The sequence below is a fragment of the Triticum urartu genome, chromosome 5 (genome assembly GCF_003073215.2).
Source record: "Triticum urartu cultivar G1812 chromosome 5, Tu2.1, whole genome shotgun sequence".
NCBI lineage: Eukaryota > Viridiplantae > Streptophyta > Magnoliopsida > Poales > Poaceae > Triticum > Triticum urartu.
The window spans coordinates 33,284,854-33,298,197 of NC_053026.1; positions in this window are offsets into that span (position 1 = coordinate 33,284,854).

Here is a 13,344-nt window from a genome sequence, read left to right on the forward strand (position 1 = left end):
ATCTTTATCGGTCAAACCGCATAACAACATACGTTGTTCCCTTTGTCATCGGTATGTTACTTGCCAGAGATTCGATCGTCGGTATCATCATACCTAGTTAAATCTCGTTACCGTCAAGTCTCTTTACTCGTTCTATAATGCATCATCCCGCAACTAACGCATTAGTCACATTGCTTGCAAGGCTTATAGTGATGTGCATTACCGAGAGGGCACATAGATACCTCTCCGACAATCGGAGTGACAAATCCTAATCTCGATCTATGCCAACTCAACAAATACCATCGGAGACACCTGTAGAGCATCTTTATAATCACCCAGTTACGTTGTGACGTTTGATAGCACACTTAGTATACTAATCGGAGTGTCCATGGCTAGTTAGCATCATATAGTTTGAGGAACAAATAGTCAACCCCTATTAGTTACACGCCCACCCACAATTTTTGCTTGAATTTCTACTGGTATTTATTGATAAATGTAAGAATTATTTTGTAATAAAAAATACATATGCTGTCAAAAGAGTGTGGAGCACATTTTACGTTGCATGTGTCCATCGATTGAACAAATAACTTTGGGTGATGCAAATTTAGTTCTCCCTCTGTTTTTACTTACCATGAATATTAGCTTTGACTTCAGTCAAATTTTGTAAACGATGACTATGTTTATTGAAAACAATTAACATGTATAGTACCAAATCAATACCATGAGTAATATTTTTTCCCATAATATATATTTATTATTGTAAATATTCATATTATTTTATATAAACTCGATCAAAATTTATAATGTTTGACTTAGGACAAAGCTAACATGCATACACTAGTAGAAAAACCCCATTCGTCCCGGTTGATAAGGGCCTTTTGTCCCGGTTTGTGAACCGGGACTAAAGGGTCGTTACTAATGCCCTAACCCTTTAGTCCCGGTTCTTACACGAACCGGGACAGATGGGCCTCCACGTGGCTGGTGCGCCGAGCCCAGACAGGAGGGCCTTTGGTCCCAGTTGGTGGCATCAACCGGGACCAATAAGCATCCACGCGTCAGCATTTCAGGGGCTGAGTTTTTTGTTTTTTTAAAGGGGGGGTTGGGGGTTTTGGGGGTTTAATTTAGATGTTTCATATATTGTGTTAGCTAGCTAATTAATAGAGAGAAGTGTCCTCTCTTATGTCCGTGCTTGGACGACGCTATATATACGTATATATAGAGAGGACTAGACACGCTAGCTAGTAAGCAAATAAAAGAAACAGAAGATCGTCATGAACATATGCATACAGAGAGAAGTGATATCGACCACCTCTCCTTCTCCGAGAGATTGATCGAACAACAAGTTCTCGTATATCTATCCGACACTACCGACTACATATATACAATAATTATCTCTTACAATATAATATCCTAATTATATATGAACACAGGGTCCACATAGTATTCTCCGCTTTCAGCGATCACGTGGTCAAGGAAGAATGCCGCCAATTCCTCTTGAATTGCTCGCATACGATCTGGTGCTAGGAGTTCATCCCGCATCCGAAACATCTAATTTGAACAAGGGGGTCAATACATACATATATATATATATGTGAATAAATGAAACTCAACACAAATGATGGTAATAAAATAAAATTGTGAATATTATTGCTTACGTACTTCATATTGTTCGTCAGAGTACCCTCGTTCACAGGTCGTGTGGCGGATGGACTCGCAAACGTAGTATCCACAGTAATTATTCCCGGCTTCCTGCCACAACCACTTTACAAGAAATAGAGGTCAATCAAACTGATAAGCAAGCATGCTATAAATGGTATTGATGAAACTAGCGCTTGAATCACTAGGAGATGCGTGGAACATGTTACTATAGTACTTACTTTCGGGTGCCTAAATTGCAGCTTCTTCGGCAGTCCCAGAGCTTTTTTGGTGAATTTTCTCCAAACCCTGCCAGACAAAGAAAACAATTACTTGATATATTAGGAAATGAACAAAGTTGCTGATATGGTGGATAATGATCGATTTAACTTACTTCTCGAGCATTTGAGTCATGTCCGCCCTGGGGACCTTTTCGTCTCGAGTCTAAGACGGTTACTAGTCCTTGCTCAAGCTTAATCTCTAGGAGAATATAGTGGAAGCTGCGCACGCATGCATAACTCATCAATTACATTACTATAACCTGGACTAATAAGGGAAACCGAATATGCACAAGACAGTAACACTCACTTGAAGTTGTAAGGAAAGAGTATTATATCTTTGTTTTCATTTATTACCAATGATCGTAGCAAGTTGGCCTTGGTATCTTCGGCACGATATTTAACCTCCGTTGCATCTATGAGATTTGTGTTAATGAACCCAATATCACCGATTTGTCTTTTCTTCAATTCGGCGATCTTCAATCTGCATAATATAGTGAGGATAATTATAAATACATGCAATGAAAGAGCTGACCTATATAGAGAGATTAATGACAGAAGTAGTACTACTTACAGACAGTAGCAAGTGACCATTGCTTTATCGAGGGCCTTTTGATTGAAAAACTGGAAGAACTCCTCAAATGGAACATTCAACAGTTCAATTCCAACGAGGTCATGCTCCTCTCTAACTCTCAGCGTCAAAGTATTCCTCCTCCTAGACTCTCTGCGGGATTTCATGTACCAATCATGGAATCTTCGCATCATCGTTGTTAGAGATCTTTCATCTTTGACGAGAGGCTTCCCGTACAGGTATTTGTGTTCCTCCACCTCCAAGAACTCATAATGTACATCGTCGGGCAGGTAATCTCCAAGATTGCTATAACCGGGCACCATCCTCGGATCATTAGTAGGCACCTTGAGCGGGGGGCACGATTGGTTCGCTTGTTTGCCGAGCTGGGGAATTTTTTTCCTAGCTCGTCGTTCTTTTAACCTTTGATCACTGACAATACTTCCTGACCGCTCCGCTTCGACAAATGACTTTGCAATAATGCGGTCATAGTTGCCTTTCGGCGGAGACTTTGCTGGTTTTTTCAGGGCAGCTAGAGTGCGCTTCGCTTTCACCGGACCTACCTTCTCCTCCGGAGGTGGATGTTTTTTTGCTTTCACCCCTTCAAAGAAGTTCCTCACTTCGGCTCATGCGATCTTGGCGTTCTCCTCCGGGGTCCTCTCGTATGGTAACTTCTCTGGAGTCTTCAGAGAAGGACCGAATCTGTATTGTCTCCCGCCTCTGGCTGTACTACTACACGCCGGCAGAGCAGACGGAGCGGCTGCGGCTGTCTTCTTTCCTTGCTTACGAGGCGGAGGAGAAGGACTATGACACACCGGAGCAGCCGGAGTGGCGGCGGGTCTCTTCCGCCCTTGCTGACGAGGCCGAGAAGGAGGAGGCTGGCTGCTCGGGCGCGCCGGCGCAGGCGGAGAAGGAGGCGGAGTGCCGCCACGCGCCGGAGAAGGAGGCTGAGTGCCCTGATCACTCGCCGGAGGAGGAGTCCAAGTGCCCTGACTCGCCGGAGGAGGAGGAGGAGGCGGAGGAGTCCAGTTCAGAAGCTTGATGAGCTCCTTCCGCCATAAGCATGGAGTCAATAGACAAGAACCCAGCCGAGTCTCCCCTTCACCGGTAGGGTAGTCAAGCTGGAGGTCCTCAAATCCCTCTGTTATTTCGTCCACCGTCACCCTGGCATATCCTTCTAGAATCGGACTACAGTGAAAAGTTGCGCCGGGTTCAGTAGGTCGAACAGAGCCGACAGCCGCCTTGACTTTGAAGTTCTGCCATTGCATCATAAGGTGGCAGTGTTGAGACTCCGTGATAGCATCCACGGGGTAGCTAGCAGGAGCCGTCAAGACATGCTCCGGCTGAAGCAGCTCGGTGGAAGCCATGCTGCTTCTCCGCTGAGATGGCGGGGTAGCTTCGGGGGTAGTTTTGGCAGGTCGCTTGCTGCGAGCTACTTCTCGTTCCTCTAGCGCTTGAACCCTTTCGTGCAGCGTCTGAATTTGGGCATGCTCCCTTTTTTCCTCCTCTCCTGGCATTTGTAACCACCTGCGTCCGAAAAACCAGCCTTCCACGAAACGGAGCCTGGCGTGCCTCGTGTCCGTCTAGGGTGCTCAGGATTCCCGAGGGCCATTGTGAGCTCATCGTTCTTTCTGTCTGGAACGAACGTCCCTTGCTGTGCTGCATCGATATAGTGCTTTAGCTTCTTGACTGGTATGTTCATTTGCTCGTCCGTCCAAACGCATTTCCCTGATATAGGGTCCAAGGTTCCTCCAACCCCGAAGAACCAAGTCCGGCAACGGTCTGGCTAGTTCATTGTCTCTGGTTCGATCCCTTTATCAAGCAGATCATTCTCAGCCTTGGCCCACTTAGGCCGGGCTTTGAGGTAGCCACCTGATCCCATGCGATGTTGAAGCTTCTTCTTTGCAGCATTTTTCTTGTTTGTCGCCGACATCTTCTTACTCTTTTCCGATGTCTTGTAGGCCACAAATGCGGGCCAGTGATCTCTGATCTTCTCATATCTGCCGATGAATTCTGGTGTCTCTTCTTTGTCGACAAACGCTTTCAGCTCATTCTTCCACCTCCTGAATAGGTCTGCCATCTTCTTAAGAGCATGAGACTTGATTAATTGCTCTTTAACTGGCTTCTCCGGATCCTCCTCTGGCGGTAGGGTGAAATTTTCCTTCAGCTCAGTCCAAAGATCATCTTTCTGCATATCATTGACATAAGACACCTCAGGGTCTTCGTTCTTAGGCTTACACCATTGCTGGATGCTGATCGGGATCTTGTCCCTAACAAGAACCCCGCACTGAGCAGAAAATGCTTCCTTTGTCCGGATGGGTTCAATCGGCATTACATCGCGCGCGATTGCTGTGATCTCAAACCTTTCATCCGAGCGCAACTTTTTCTTCGGGCCTCGTCTCTTTACCGAAGTTGTGCTTGATCCGGAGGGCTAGAAAAAAGAAGAATTAGACGAGAGTTAATTAATATGTGTACATACCAAAACAATGAATGCATCAATTATCTAGTCATCACAGGCTTAACTAATATATTTACCTGGCCGGACTCTGTTCGGTCACCGGAGCCGTCACCACGGGCTCCTTCTTGCACCAGCATTGGGTCACCGAAGCCATCATAATCATGTCTTTCCTCCTCCATTCTTCGATCACCGTAGCCTGCTTCTTCTTCACCCTGTTCTGCTTCCAGACCATCATTGTCGTTAAGATACGACATGACATCACCTCCGACTAAGATTATGTCCCCCAACACCTGTTCTTGTTCCTCGTCTCGTCTGAACTCCATTGTTTCTGCAAATATTACAACATGGCAATTATTACACAAACATGACATCATGTGGATATATTAGTGGAAAACGTAGACCTAGCTTATTCCGGGTTTGGGGTAGCCCCGGCGACGCTTCAAGGGTAGGGGCGCGGCGGGAGGGGGTAGGAGACCGACACCGTTCTTTTCTAGGGTTTGGGTGTCCTCGAGAGTTTTGGTCGAGCGAGAGGGCCGGGGGGTGCTCCCGTGGTATAATATTATCGGGGAGGGGGTAAGTCGAACCCCCCTCGTGTTGAAATTATCGGGACACGGGGTATATCGACGACGACAGACCAGATAAAAAAAATAAGAAGACGAAGAAGAAATAAAAAGAGGAGAAGAAGAAAGGAATAGAGGAGAAGATCAAAGAAAAAAAAGAAGAAAAAAGAGGAGAAGAAGAAAGGAATATAGTCTATTTTTTTCTTCTTCTCCTCTATTCCTTTCTTCTTCTCCTCTTTTTTCTTTTTCTTTTTTCCTCTTCTTATTTATTTCTCCTCTTCTTCCTCTCCTCTTCCTCTCCTTTCTTCCTCTTCTTATTTCCTTTTTCCTCTCATTCTTTTTCTTCTTCTTCCTTCTTAAAAATACATGAAGTAGTATTGCTTGCTTTTTTTTAAAATAATGTTCAAATAGAAATTTTAGAAAAAAGTAAAGGTTTTGCCTAATTCATTGTTCATATGAATATACAAACATTTGCATATTTACAATAATTAATATCACCAAAAAAAATCTATGAACAGAAAAAAATCCTAATTTTTCTAAAAATCTATCTTTTGCATATATACATGAACATTTAGATACATTAAAACTGAGCACATTCCCTGCCCTCCCAGATCATCAAGATTTCTGGCCGTCGGATGTTTGTTCCGGGTCGTTGCTGGCCGTCAGATGACTATCTAATCCCGTAATTAACCAATGGGCCGGGTGACCTAGGGAGGCTATTCCAGTGGAAAAATCGGTGGCCTCTGGTTGATTGGGCCAGGCAGCCTGTTTAGCGATTGGTGAAAGAACAGCCCACCAATTAGATGGTGTGCGATGTCGCTTCAGTTTAGGTCAGGTCAAGGACATCGAAGGGGCGGCAATCCCTCCCTTCATTCTCCCTCGCGGCCGCCGACGAATCATCGCGCCTCCACGACGTTGACCAGCCACCGTCTGTCTTCCTTCTCCAGTTGCAGCAGAGAGGGGCTCAACTCTCAGACCAGTGAGGCGTGACACCATTGCCACATCCGACAGCGCCATGGCCCAGATCTCCACCGATGCGGAGGCGGCGCTTGGAGAGGCCATCGGGTTGGTGTTCGGGCGGTGGACAGCGCTGCAGGTGGCGGTGGGGCAGCAGCGACTCCCATGCCAACGCTGATCAATTCAGCAAATCAATCCTCTACTGGTTCTATCCCTCAAGGGTACATACAGCTCCTTCAGCAATCAACATCCTCAGATAAATAAAATAATATGTTCCTTCTTGTCTCCTTGAGGCGGGATCCTGTAGTAAAGTTGATATTGTTTACTTTAGCATCTGAATTCTCCTAGATCTAGCGGCATGATCGTCAACTACTTGGCTTTCAGACCGGTGCAGCAAGAATGGTCTCCACTTTGTGGTTGCATGGGGCTCGAGCCTTAACGAATGATCATTGGCAGCGACCTAGGGTTTGCCTCTACAAGAACAATTCGACAAGGGAAATGGGGGTACATGTCAACATTCGATGGAGCCCGCTGGTACAGATCATTCCCTTCCCTTTATCTTGCATATAATCAGTGTTCTCTGCTGGTTTGGATTTGTCCTTTCCGAGTGCCTAGGATTAGCATTCCACAACAATCAGGATGTCACCCAGTTGATTGGAATTTTGAGCACAAATCACAGACGTGTGTTCTTTATAGGAAAATTATTATGTCCAACTACTACAGTGGATCTATCAATATATAATGAGTAATGAAGATGGATCTTTTTTATTGAAGAGATTATAATATATAAGAGGATATTATGTTCACAAAAAAGAGAGTATATGTTTTTGGTATTCTTCTCGGTCATTATAGAATTGCACTATTACTATCAATAGGTCAACTGGTTCAGCTTTTCCTATAAATTGAACAAAATAAGGTGAAGGCTTTGAATCTACTTATCTACTTTTCGTGTTATCAAAAATAAAAGATAGTTCTCTATTTTTCGTCGACTGATTTCCTTTATCTCTATGTTAGAATCTCACTCTCTTCATGTTAACTTATCAACGACTTGCTCCTCCGCACAAGATTCTGAATGACCCACTCTTGTGCAGGTCCTGACATTCAAGTTATTTTTTCTACTTATAATCTGATCATCATGATATGGCACACGTTGCACATCATGAATTAGTTACAAAGAGAAGATACCTTTATTTTTTTCCGACTGCCTCTTGAATGTTTTAATATTGCTTGTAGAAAATTGTAAAATTTGTATACATGTCACTAACTCATCTCATTTGTTGGTTTATTCAAGGACATCCAGAACAGATGTGTTACCTTTTCATTTCTGCAGCAGTAATTTGCAAAAAAAATTTATCTTGGCAGGTCATGTCTCCCATTTGTTCTCTTTAGCTTTTAAGCATAGCAGTTTAGATATTTTAATATTGTAAACAGGAATGGGCATGATGATTTAAATTTCACTATAAATCCATATCTTCTTCGAATGCGTTAATATATATAATGGCCACAATGGCACGTTCAATTTCCACTTATTCAAACGATCTAGCTTTCAATACAAGAAGAGACTTACTTACTCCCATGTTTGTTGAGATGCTCAGAAACCACACTGAGAGGGCTATTATCATATCTATGTTCAAACATGGAGTCGCTAGAGGTAACAGTTTTGGTTTTCAAATATACCTACAACATACATATGTTGCCAGAAGTATATCTACGCACATGTATCTTGTGTTTACTCAACGCTCACCATAACTGTTGAACTGCAATTCTTTGCCCAAGTAGCTAATGTCTCCACCATTAACATATGGAAATATATCATTACAGACACATATACATGCATGCATATACATAGAGTCTCAACATAGTGAATTCCCACTAATAAATCTGCTTCCCTGCCCTGCGTATCATGTAGTTGTGGAAAATATGCTCATGTGTGACATAAAGCTACCAATGTATGATATAGGGCATGAGAAATTTCTGTTTGAGTTAGGCATTTGATTTCTAACCTATTGCAAATTGTATCACAAGTGATGCCATCAAGTTTGTTATCGGAGTAAATAATCATATTGATAATTGATTTTCTTTCCTCATTTCATTGGTCTATTCTATCTTCAATTCAAGGGGAAGTTCTCTATAAATAGCATGACGATTTTGAAATTTGGCATCGTAAGGCTACGGCATGGAAGTAGCCCTGTTAACTTAATTCAACATGATAAGTATTTGTTTATGATTCCATATAATTACATCAACCCCTAACATTAAAGTGTAAAAATGGATGGGCGCAGCAACGCGCGCCATCAATGATCTAGTATATATACACACACACACACACACACACACACAGAGAGAGAACATATATACATACATATATAAATTTTCATAAAAATGCAAAAAAACAAAAAAAATCTAAAAAAAGGACATATAAACAGATATACACACATACATATACTCATACATATACATATAATCAGGAAAAAAACATCTATATATGTGCAAAAAAACAGGGAGGAAGAGGGGGGGCGGTGCCGGCCCTGACCAAAGGGATGAGAGGTGCGGCATGATCGGGGTAGGGGCACGGTTCGCGTCGGGGTAGAGGCGATGGCGGCGTGGTCGGGGAAGGGGCAGAGGCGACGGCGGCGTGGTCGGGGCAGGGTGAGGCAGAGGCGACGGCGGTGCGGGGCAGCTGGGGCGACGACGACGTGGTCGGGGCAGGGGCGCGCGGCGTGGTCGGGGCCGGCCGCCGGTGGCGTGCTCGGGGCAGGGCGGCTGCGCGTCAACGAGGAGGCAGAGGGCGGCGACGGCGTCGACGGGGCGAGCTCGGGCAGCCTGGCGGCGTCGTCGGGGCGGGGGAACTGATGCAGATGAATCTGAAAAACACGAAGTGCTTTCTTATATACTAAGAGCATTGGTTCCGGTTCGTGGCACCAACCGGGACCAATGCCACCCTTTAGTCCTGGTTGGTGGCACCAATAGGGACCAAAGGCCTCTTTTCAGCAGCCCAAAGGGCGGGAAGCAGAGGCCTTTGGTCCCGGTTGGTGGCACCAACCGGGACTAAAGGGGGGGGGGCTATTGGTCCCGGTTGGTGCCACCAACCGGTACCAAAGGCAGCCTTTCGTCCCAGTTCGAGCTACGAACCGGGACCAATGGCCTTGTGCTGGAACTGGCGCGGTGCGGTAGGATGTTTAGTCCCACCTCGCTAGCCGAGAGGCTTCGACAGTGGTTTATAAGCGCTGCTGCGCTGACCACTTCGAGCTCCTCTCAAATGGAGGCTTATGGGCCTAAAGTCACTTTATCTGCCTGTGGGCCTACTGGGCCTCCTACGGGCCTGAATCCTGGCCCATGGTAGGGTTTCTAGTCGTATTCAGGCCGTGGGGACCCAGTAGGTGGCACTTTTTTGTTTTTTTGTTTTCTTTGTTGCTTTATTTATTTTATTTTGTTTCTACTTACAACAAAATACTTAATGTTGCTATTTTTATTTTTTTCCAGTTTTTTGTGTTTTTTTGCATTATTTATTTTCTTTTGTTTCTTGCTTTATTTTTTAATTCTTTTCGCTTTTAGTTCAGAAAAATTATAAACTTTCTGTTAGTGCCATTAGTTTTCAAATTTGAATAGTTAAAATTTGAATTCTTTGAAATTTGTGTGAATCACAAGTTTGTGATTAACTTTACTATAAAAATAGTTCTTTTCCATTTTTTTGTTTTGTTTTTTGCATTATTTATTTTCTTTTGTTTTTTGCTTTTTTTAATTTTTTTGCTTTTAGGTCAGCAAAATTATAAACTTTCTGTTAGTGCCATTAGTTTTAGAAAAATTATAAACTTTCTGTTAGTGCCATTAGTTTTCAAATTTGAATAGTTAAAATTTGAATTCTTTGAAATTTGTGTGAATCACAAGTTTGTGATTAACTTTACTATAAAAATAGTTCTTTTCCATTTTTTTGTTTTGTTTTTTGCATTATTTATTTTCTTTTGTTTTTTGCTTTTTTTAATTTTTTTGCTTTTAGGTCAGCAAAATTATAAACTTTCTGTTAGTGCCATTAGTTTTAGAAAAATTATAAACTTTCTGTTAGTGCCATTAGTTTTCAAATTTGAATAGTTAAAATTTGAATTCTTTGAAATTTGTGTGAATCACAAGTTTGTGATTAACTTTACTATAAAAATAGTTCTTTTCCATTTTTTTGTTTTGTTTTTTGCATTATTTATTTTCTTTTGTTTTTTGCTTTTTTTAATTTTTTTGCTTTTAGGTCAGCAAAATTATAAACTTTCTGTTAGTGCCATTAGTTTTAGAAAAATTATAAACTTTCTGTTAGTGCCATTAGTTTTCAAATTTGAATAGTTAAAATTTGAATTCTTTGAAATTTGTGTGAATCACAAGTTTGTGATTAACTTTACTATAAAAATAGTTCTTTTCCATTTTTTTGTTTTGTTTTTTGCATTATTTATTTTCTTTTGTTTTTTGCTTTTTTTAATTTTTTTGCTTTTAGGTCAGCAAAATTATAAACTTTCTGTTAGTGCCATTAGTTTTAGAAAAATTATAAACTTTCTGTTAGTGCCATTAGTTTTCAAATTTGAATAGTTAAAATTGGAATTGTTTGAAATTTGTGTGAATCACAAGTTTGTGATTAACTTTACTATAAAAATAGTTTTTTCCAGTTTTTTTTGTTTTGTTTTTTGCATTATTTATTTTCTTTTGTTTTTTGCTTTAACTTTTAATTCTTTTTTGCTTTTAGGTTAGCAAAATTATAAACTTTCTGTTAGTGCCATTAGTTTTAGAAAAATTATAAACTTTTTGTTAGTGTCATTAGTTTTCAAATTTGAATAGTTAAAAGTTGAATTCTTTGAAATTTGTGTGAATCACAAGTTTGTGATTAACTTACTAAAAAAATGAGAATAGATGCGCTTATAGAGAAAATTCAACCTAAATTCATAGTAAATTTCTATGAATTTCAGAGAAATTCACTCTGAATTTAGGTTAAATTTCCTGTATAAGGGCATCTATTTTCACTTTGAGAGGAGCTCAACAAGGTAGAGAGGGAAGGGCTTATAAACCGGTGTGAGCCCCCTTCAGTTGGCGAGGTGGGACTAAACTCTGACCGCAATGAGGACCAACCCTTTAGTCCCGGTTTGTGGCACAAACCGGAACTAATGGTCATGAGCCAGGGCCGAGGAGCATTTGTCCCGGTTGGTGCCACAAACCGGGACCAATGCCCTCTTTAGTCCCGGTTGGTGGTACCAACCGGGACCAAAGGCCTTGTGCTGCCCCGCGTCAAAAGTTTAGTACCACCTCGCTAGCTGAGAGAGCTCGAGAGTGGTTTATAAGCACTGCTGCACCCACCCTCTCGAGCTCCTCTCAATTGTAGGCTTTCGGGCCTAACCATACGCTGTGTGCCTGTGGGCCTATTGGGCCACCTGCGGGCCTGAATCCTGGCCCATGATAGGGTTTCTAGTCGTATTCAGGCCGTGGGGGCCTAGTAGGTGGCACTTTTTTTGTTTTCATTGTTGCTTTATTTATTTTATTTTGTTTCTACTTACAACAAAATACTTATTGTTTTTATTTTTATTTATTTTATTAAAGTTTATTTTTAATTATTTTTCTTTTAGGTCACCAAAATTATAAACTTTCTGTTAGTGCCATTAGTTTGCAAATTTGAATAATTAAAATTTGAATAATGGCCTTTTGTCCCAATATTACGAGGGCCGAACCATAAGACATTAAAGCATTTCAAATGAACTCTGAAAAAGTTGAAAGTTGGCATGGTATCATAATTTTACCGACATAGCATGTGCATGTACAAAACGGACAATGGTATCATACTCGTCTGTTACAAAGTTGGCATGGTATCATCATAATAGTTGCGGGAGAAAGTCTTCACTTTTTCTTCGCTTGTGTCATTTGCTTATTGCGCCATAACCATGGATAATCTTCATCGTTTATCAGGATGCTTGGGTCAGCCTTGACTTTGAAGGGAGGAATTTCATGAAACTTTTCATAATCTTCAGACATGTCTGTCTTGCCCTCCACTCCTACGATGTCCCTTTTTCCTGAAAGAACTATGTGGCACTTTGGCTCATCGTATGATGTATTCGCTTCCTTATCTTTTCTTTTTCTCGGTTTGGTAGACATATCCTTCACATAGATAACCTGTGCCACATCATTGGCTAGGACGAACGGTTCGTCAGTGTACCCAAGATTTTTTAGATCCACTGTTGTCATTCCGTACTGTGGGTCTACCTGTACCCCGCCTCCTGACAGATTGACCCATTTGCACTTAAACAAAGGGACCTTAAAATCATGTCCGTAGTCAAGTTCCCATATGTCCACTATGTAACCATAATATGTGTCATTTCCCCTCTCGGTTGCTGCATTAAAGCGGACACCGCTGTTTTGGTTAGTGCTCTTTTGATCTTAGGCGATCGTGTAAAATGTATTCCCATTTATCTCGTATCCTTTGTAAGTCAATACAGTCAAAGATGGTCCCCTGGACAACAAGTACAGCTCATCACAAACAGTGTTATCACCTCTGAGACATGTTTCCAACCAACTGCTGAAAGTCCTGATGTGTTCACATGTAATCCAGTCGCCGCACTGCTCCGGGTGTTTGGAGCGCAGACTGTTCTTGTGTTCATCGACATACGGGGTCACCAAGGTTGAGTTCTGTAGAACTGTGTAGTGTGCTTGAGACCAAGAATATCCGTTCCTGCATATTATTGAGGCCCCTCCCAGCGTGCCTTTTCCAGTCAGTCTCCCCTCATATAGTGATTTAGGGAGACCTATCTTCTTAAGGCCAGGAATGAAGTCAACACAAAACCCAATGACATCCTCTGTTTGATGGCCCATGGAGATGCTTCCTTCTGGCCTAGCGCGATTACGGACATATTTCTTTAGGACTCCCATGAACCTCTCAAAGGGGAACAT